The sequence below is a fragment of the Gorilla gorilla genome, chromosome 14 (assembly GCF_029281585.2).
Source record: "Gorilla gorilla gorilla isolate KB3781 chromosome 14, NHGRI_mGorGor1-v2.1_pri, whole genome shotgun sequence".
NCBI classification, from domain to species: domain Eukaryota; kingdom Metazoa; phylum Chordata; class Mammalia; order Primates; family Hominidae; genus Gorilla; species Gorilla gorilla.
Genome location: NC_073238.2, coordinates 33,190,901 through 33,198,077, shown reverse-complemented (window position 1 = coordinate 33,198,077; position 7,177 = coordinate 33,190,901). Strand labels below are relative to the sequence as shown.

Below are 7,177 nucleotides of genomic sequence, written 5' to 3'. Positions count from 1 at the left end.
TACTGAAAAAAAAATTTCCCCACCATCTTGTCCCCACCGACTTTTCACAAAATCTTCTCTCCCTCCTGCTCACCACCTTCTCTCTTCCCCCTCCCTCTCTGCACCCTTTCTTCCTCCCACGTGCCACCCTTTTCCACCTCCATCTACCCAAAATCTTTTTTACACATCTTTTCTTTCCCCAGTCTTTCTGTTCTCCTCACCGTGTTTCTCCCCACCGTCTTTTTGCAAACCTTCTCTCCTTCCTACTTGTCCCCGTTTCCCCCCCACCACCCTCTCTTTCCTCCTTCTACATGCCACCCTTTTTTACCCCCTAGATACCCAAAAACTTTTTTTCAACCATCTTTTCCCCACCGTCTTTTTGCAATGCCTTCCCCTGTTTGCCATCCTCTTTTCCCTTTGCTGCTAACCACCCTCTTTATCCCTCCATCTACCCAAAAACTATTTACCCCCTCCTACCACTCCAGCCGAGCTGCCGTCTCTGTCGCCAGCACCCACCACAGCGAGGCGAGCCGTGATGCCACACGCTCCAGCCTCCAGCTGTGGCAAGTGACTACCCCTTCTCCTGGTCCTTTAAGCCGGGCACGGAGCAGCTGCGCAAGCAGCCACAGAAGAGTCTGGAATGGTCTGACGCCCCCTGCTGCATGCTTTATAGATGAGGTTATGCAAATGAGGTTCCTGGACTACATGTTCTGATTGGATGAGAGAAAACCTCTAGGCCTATTCTGATTGGACTTTATTTTCATGCTGTGATTGGTTGTCCTAAGACTTGCTCTCATCCAATCAGAATCGAAGCTGGGAGCTCAGCTTAGAGAACAGGAAGTGGGAGCTACGTACCCGGAGCTGGAGGCTTGAGCCTGTGGCGTCTAGGCTCGCCTCACTGCGGTTGGTGGAGGTGACGGAGGTTGCAGCTTGGCCAGCATGGTAGAAAGGTGGCAGGGTAGGTGAGCTATCCAGCGATGCACTACCCTGGATAGGAGCACTATCAAGGTCACATTGCTGGTAAGGGTATCAGGGGCATGGGTTGGCGGAGTTGGTGGGGGCTGTACTGCCTGGTGGTGAGGGTGGTTGTGTGTGCTACAGGGGGCTGACCGCCAGCTGGGGGGAGGGTTAGGGGTGCTATCAGCTCTTGCACGGTCATGGCAGGGGGGCAGGTTGGGGGCCCTATCTGGGCTGTCACTACCCCCAGCAAGGGCTGGTTGGGGGCACTATCCCTGGCTGCACTGCTGGAGGCAGTGGGGCAGTTTGGGGGGCACAATCAGGTTTACATGCCCTGTGGCATGCCAGTGGGGGGGCACTATTGGGGTTTGCACTGCACTGCTGCTTCTGGCAATGGGCTACGGAGGTGGCAGCGATAGCTGTGGCCTCCAAGGAAGGGGCCGTCCTCCTCTTCCCAGACTCTAGATTCTGGAGGGCAACTTCTGTTTGCTCGTGCTGGAGCGTGGCAGGCACACAATGTTTCCTTGGGAATCCTGAGCATGGTAAGGCCCCCACACCCGCCATGGTTCCCGGGCCTGCACCCTCTCACTGTGTTGCAGAGACAATCTGGGACCCCTGGGCACGGAGTAGCGGGCATCACGGGGGAACAGGGCCCTGTGGGTGGAAGCATCAGAAACAGGAACTGGCACTTGGTTGGAGAGAGCTGGCTGGGTCTGAATTTCTGCTTCTCCTGCTCACCAAGGAGTGCAGCCAGGGTGGGCCCAGCAGTTCCTGGCCAGCTGGACCTAGCCAGGGGCCGGTTTCAGCAAAGGCAGTCACACCCACCCCAGGTCCCAGTTGTGCCTTTGCCAAAACCAGCCCCTGCCACCCAGTGGCCAGCATGACAAGGTGAGCCTCTAACACTACCACTCCTTGCATCCTGTTCTAGGCACATCTGGCTTTTACCACCCAGATGCTTCGAGCCAGGAGCTGGAGGAGTCATCTGTTGCACGCTGGAGGCTGGAGCCTGCAGATGGCATGGTTCTGTGGCTCCCCTCGCTGCAGTTGGTGGCAGAGACAGAGACTGCAGCTTGACCGGAGTGGTGGAGTGGTAGGAGAGTGTCTGCGGGGGCCAGGTGGTAGGAGGCTTGTAGGGTGGGCCCGTGCATTGAGGGCAACAGCAGCGGTGGTCATGTTGGTGTTGGCGTTAGTGGTGGCAGCAGCAGCAAGCCTGGGATCCGAGAAGTGGGAGTGGGAATGCTGTGGAGCCCACCGGGCCCAGCCTGGCCTGAAGTGGGGAGGCAGCTGCGGGTGCTGTACCGTGGGCCTAGGTGACAGCAGTGGAGGCCCAGCCACGGCAAGGAGGAGTCCTCCTCCTTCTCCTGCAGAATCTGGAGGTGCCCTCCTCCTGCTGGTGTCTGGGCCAGGTGTGAGTGGCAACATTGTCTTATTCTTAGCAAAATTTAGGGGGTGACTATTGGTGTATCTTTTAGCTTGGCTTTGTTGTGAAAAGTCTTGAAATTTTTTCAAATTTCATAAATCAGGAGGGGAAATAAGGTATCATAATAGGCTTTGTAATTCCCGCACCTGTTCTTCTTCCTTTCTTTCAGTCTGTTTTTTCTTCTTCTAATCATCATCTTCTTGTTCCTCTTCATTTTCTTATGCTGCTGCTTCTATTTCTTGTTTATATTCTTGTTTCTCCTCCTCATGTTTTCATTATCCTAAGCAATGGCCCTAACAAACAACAAACCAAAACTGAGTTAAACATAAACTACTTGTCACCGAGTTGTATTCTTAAAATAATCAGTCCATTACTATGCTTTAGAGATGAGGAAAATCATTGATTGCGTAATTATTTGGTTACTTGAATAACTATGCTTTCATGATCCTGTTAATGTGTTGTAAGTAGTTATTCAAGGAATTAAAAATGAAGCATCAAATAAAATATTGCTAGCAAACAGCCATTTCATCTGTCTCACATAGTCTGGAGCTATGCAAGACTCAGGGGGGTAATTAGTTCCAATTTATGAGATCATTAAGTGAACTGTATTCCTTTCATCTTATTTCTCTGCCACCATTTTCAAGAGTATTGTCATCTGCATGAGCAAATCTGGTTCATCACATCTTTGCAACAGGAAAAGGAAGGGAGGATCATGTGTATAATGTTTTAAGGCCAAGATTCACAGCAAGAACAAAGTCTTTATTAACTTTTGCCTTCAAGAACCTGCAGTGTTGAGCCCTTTTTTATTTCTGGTATTACTATCTTTGGTATGAAATCTTTTTTTTAGTGATTACTTGAAGTTTATGCATTTTATTGACTACTTTAAAGAAACAATCTATATTGTATAATTTTTCAAGCTCACAGAAATGCATAAGGTCTATAATTTTGACAATTTTTATTTTTATGGTTATGAACATGTAAAATACTGTTGATATGTGTAAGGATATGTAAAAATGCCACTAGATAGCTTATGTTGAAGAGATAGTATCTAAATTTTTGTCCAGAATGGATTGGTTGCAGTTTCTTAGGTGTGTTTCTCAATATATTGCCTCACTGTTTTAAAGCATATAGAAATATTAATACTATTTAACCTGATATAGTCCTTTGTTGGTTGTTTAATATTTCTACAGACTAAATATAGCACAGCCTCCATTAATATTCAGTGATATTAATAAAATTTGGGATATATAGCATTAGAATCCAACAAATCCAGAGGAAAATTGTTAAATTATATAGCTGTAGAGCAGGAAATGAAACCCAGGTTCCAAGCTCTAAGGGGGCCACAAGCTACCATACAAGTGAATCAGTGACTGGGCATAGAGTCAGCAAAATTACAGGATGGTTAAAAGAGAGCTGTGGAGTCTAACACTATGTAAACATAAAATTTTAAACTGCATAGTGCCTCAGTTTATCTGTCTTTACAATGAAAGTAGTACTAAGTTTTTCTTTTTCTTCTTAGTTGTCTGAATTACTTTCCTAGTCTGTCTTGTTGCCACTCTCGATGCCCACATGAGAGGACCTGAGATAATTTCTGACAGCCTGAGACTCCATGGGAAAAAGAGAAGGTGCCACAGACCCCCTTTTAGGAGAAACCTCTCTTTTCCTCATGGAATCCCAAGAACTGTGAGCAGACAGGTCCCTCTCAAAATCTAAGGCTCTACTGTTTTGTCTTGCATTACCTGATCTTGTTTGATTTGGGTGGGCATAAGAAATTAGTGGGGAGGAGAGATACAAAGAAAATTGTGGATATGAAGATGTGTTTATGGTTAGAAATGTTATGAAAAAATGTTACATGAGAGAGGATCTTGTATGGCAAATTCTTGTCCTAAAGTAGAATGACTAATTATTTAGGAAATAGGGAAAGATAGGACAAGTCAGAAAGTTCAAGCATGTCATAGAGAGTCTCCCTCTGTCATCCAGGTTGGAGTGCAGTGGCGTGATCTTGACTCACTGCAACCTCCACCTCCTGGGTTCAAGCCATTCTCTTCCCTCAGCCTCCTCAATAGCTGGATTACAGGTACCTCCCACCACACCCAGGTAACTTTTTTGTGTTTTTTAGTAGAGAGAGTTCACCATGTTGGCCAGGCTCGTTTCGAACTCCTGACCTCAAGTGATCCAAAAGGCCTCGGCCTCCCAAAGTGCTAGGATCCCAGGTGTGAGCCACCATGCCTAGCCTCATCTATGACTTTATTTCACTTTTCTTTCTCTTTTCCTTAGTTTAGTTAAAGCTTGTCAATTTTGATTTTTTTTTTCAAAAACCCCCAGCTCTTTGTTCCATTGACTGTTTGTATTTTTTTGTATTTTGTATTTTTTTGTTTCTATTTGTAAAATTTCTGTTCTAATCTTTCTGATAGTCTTTCTACTAATTTTAACATTTGTATTTTTGTTTTTCTCATTGCTTGAGGTGTACTGTCAGGTTGGCTATTTGAGATCTTTTTACTTTTCTGATGTAGGCATTTATAGCTATGCACTTTTCCTCTTACAGCTGCTTTTGCTGCATCCCACAGGTTTTGTTATGTTGTGTTTCTATTTTTATTTATCTCAATAAATTTTTAATTTTTTAATTTCTTTATTCATTGTTCATGAACATGTATTTTAGTTTCCATATGTTTGTACAGTTTTTAAAGTTCCTCCTGTTATTGATTTCTCATACTATTCCACTGTGATCAGAAAAGATGCTTGATATGAATTCAGTATTTAAAAATGGGCTGTCACTTGTTATTTGGCCTAACACATAGTCTGTCCTGGAGAATAATCCATGTGCTACTCAGTAGAATGTGCATTGTGCAGTTGCAGAGTGGAAGGCTGTGTAAATGTTAGGTCCATTCCATAGAGATTACAGTTTAACTGATGATTTTTTCTCGTCTGGATGATCTGTTCATTGATGATAGTGGGGTGTTCATTATAGATTAGTGTTGAGGTACTCTATTGTTGTACTGCAGTCCATCTGTCCTTTAAGGTCTTTTAATATTTGCTTCTGTGTTTAGGTGCTTGAGTGTTGGTTGCATTTGCACTTATAATTGTGATATTGCTGTATTGATTTCTTTCTCATTATAGAATTATCTTTCTATTTTATCTAATATAAGTATAGCTACTCTTGCTTTTTTGTTTCCATTTGTATGGGATATCTTTTACCATCCCTTCATTTTCAGTCTATGTATGTCTTTATAGGTGAACTGAGTTTCTTGTAGGCAGTATATAGTTGGATCTTGTCTTTAAATCCATTCAGCCACTCTGTCTTAATTGGAGAATTTAATTCATTTATATTCAAGGTTATTACTAACAGGTAAAAACATACTACTGCCCCTTATTTTCTGGTCGTTTTGCTACTCTTTTTTTTCTTTTGTTATTTCTCTCATTTCTTCCTCTTTCTCTTCTCTCTCTCCTTCATTCTTTCTTCCCCTCCTTTCCTCCCTCCTTCCCTTTTTCCTGTCTGTATTTATAGTGAGGTAATTTTCTCTGGGAGTGTGATTTAATTCCTTGCTTTTTAGGTGTTTATTACTTTTAGGGTGTCTGTTACTGAATTTTGTTTTCTGGTTACCATGAGGCTAAAGAATATCATTGTAACAAGTGATTTCAAACTGAAGAAAACTTAAGTTTGATTGCAAAGAACAAAAAAGAGAGAAACAAAAAGCTATAAACATTTATTACCCCGTAACTCTATCCCCCTCAACACACACACACATTTTGACATTTGGATCTCTTCAATATATTTTTATATTGCCTCCCAATTTAAAAATTGTTGGGTTGTTATTATTTTAATAATTTTGTATTTTAGCCTTTTGTTATTGTTAATTGCTATTTGCACCTTTGTTCAATAATGTCTTAATTTGTATATATATACACACACACACAAATTTCTTAGTGGCATGGGCGTTTTCTTCACCATTCTTTTTCCAGCCTCTAGTTCCTATGGCCTAGCGAATAGAACACTTACACTAAGTGCTTGTCAGGTGGGTAAAAGAGCTGTTTACAGTGAGTAGATCTTAACACATTGCTGTATGTAATTTGATTTGAAATAATTTTCCAGTAATTTAACTCATTTTGTTCTTTTTTAAACTTCCATTTTTACATTGGGGTGCATATGTAAGATATGCAGGTTTGTTACATAAGTAAACGTGCATTATTGGGGTTGATTGTACAGATAATTTCATCACCCAGGTATTAAGCCTAGTATCCGTTAGTTATGTTTCCTGCTTCTCTCCGTCCCCTAACCCTCCACTCTCTGATAGGCCCTAGTGTGTGTTGTTCCTCTCTATGTGTCCGTGTTCTCATCATTTAGCTTCCATTTAAAAGTGATAACATGCAGTATTTGGTTTTCTGTTCCTGCTTTAGTTTGCTTAGAATAATAACCTCCAACTCCATCCATGTCCCTGCAAAGGACATTATCTCATTTTTTTTGTGGCTGCACGGTATTCCATGGTGTATATGTACCACCACGTTTTCTTTGTCCAGTCTATCATTGATGGGCATATGGATTAATTCCATGTATTTGCTATTGTGAATAGTGCTGCGACCAACATAGGCATGCATGTGTCTTTGCAATAGAACAATTTATAATCCTTTAGGCATATATGCATTAATGGGATTGCTGTGTCGAATGGTAATTCTGTCTTTAGGTCTTTGAGGAATTACCACATGGTCTTCCACAATGGTTGAACTAATTTACACTCCCACCAACCATGTAAAGTGTTCCCTTTTCCCCACAATCTCACCAGCATCTGCTTTTTAACTTTTTAGTAATAGCCATTCTTACTGGCA

The 7,177-nt window shown here is 42.6% G+C and overlaps 1 long non-coding RNA gene across 1 annotated transcript; it reads left to right on the top strand.

The window, feature by feature from the left end:
* Positions 1-902: 902 nt before the first annotated feature.
* LOC134756958 (uncharacterized) lies at positions 903-3,146 on the top strand. The gene is made up of 3 exons (XR_010130479.1): positions 903-999; positions 1,865-2,026; positions 3,001-3,146. It is a non-coding gene; the product is annotated as an uncharacterized lncRNA (long non-coding RNA).
* Positions 3,147-7,177: the final 4,031 nt, after the last annotated feature.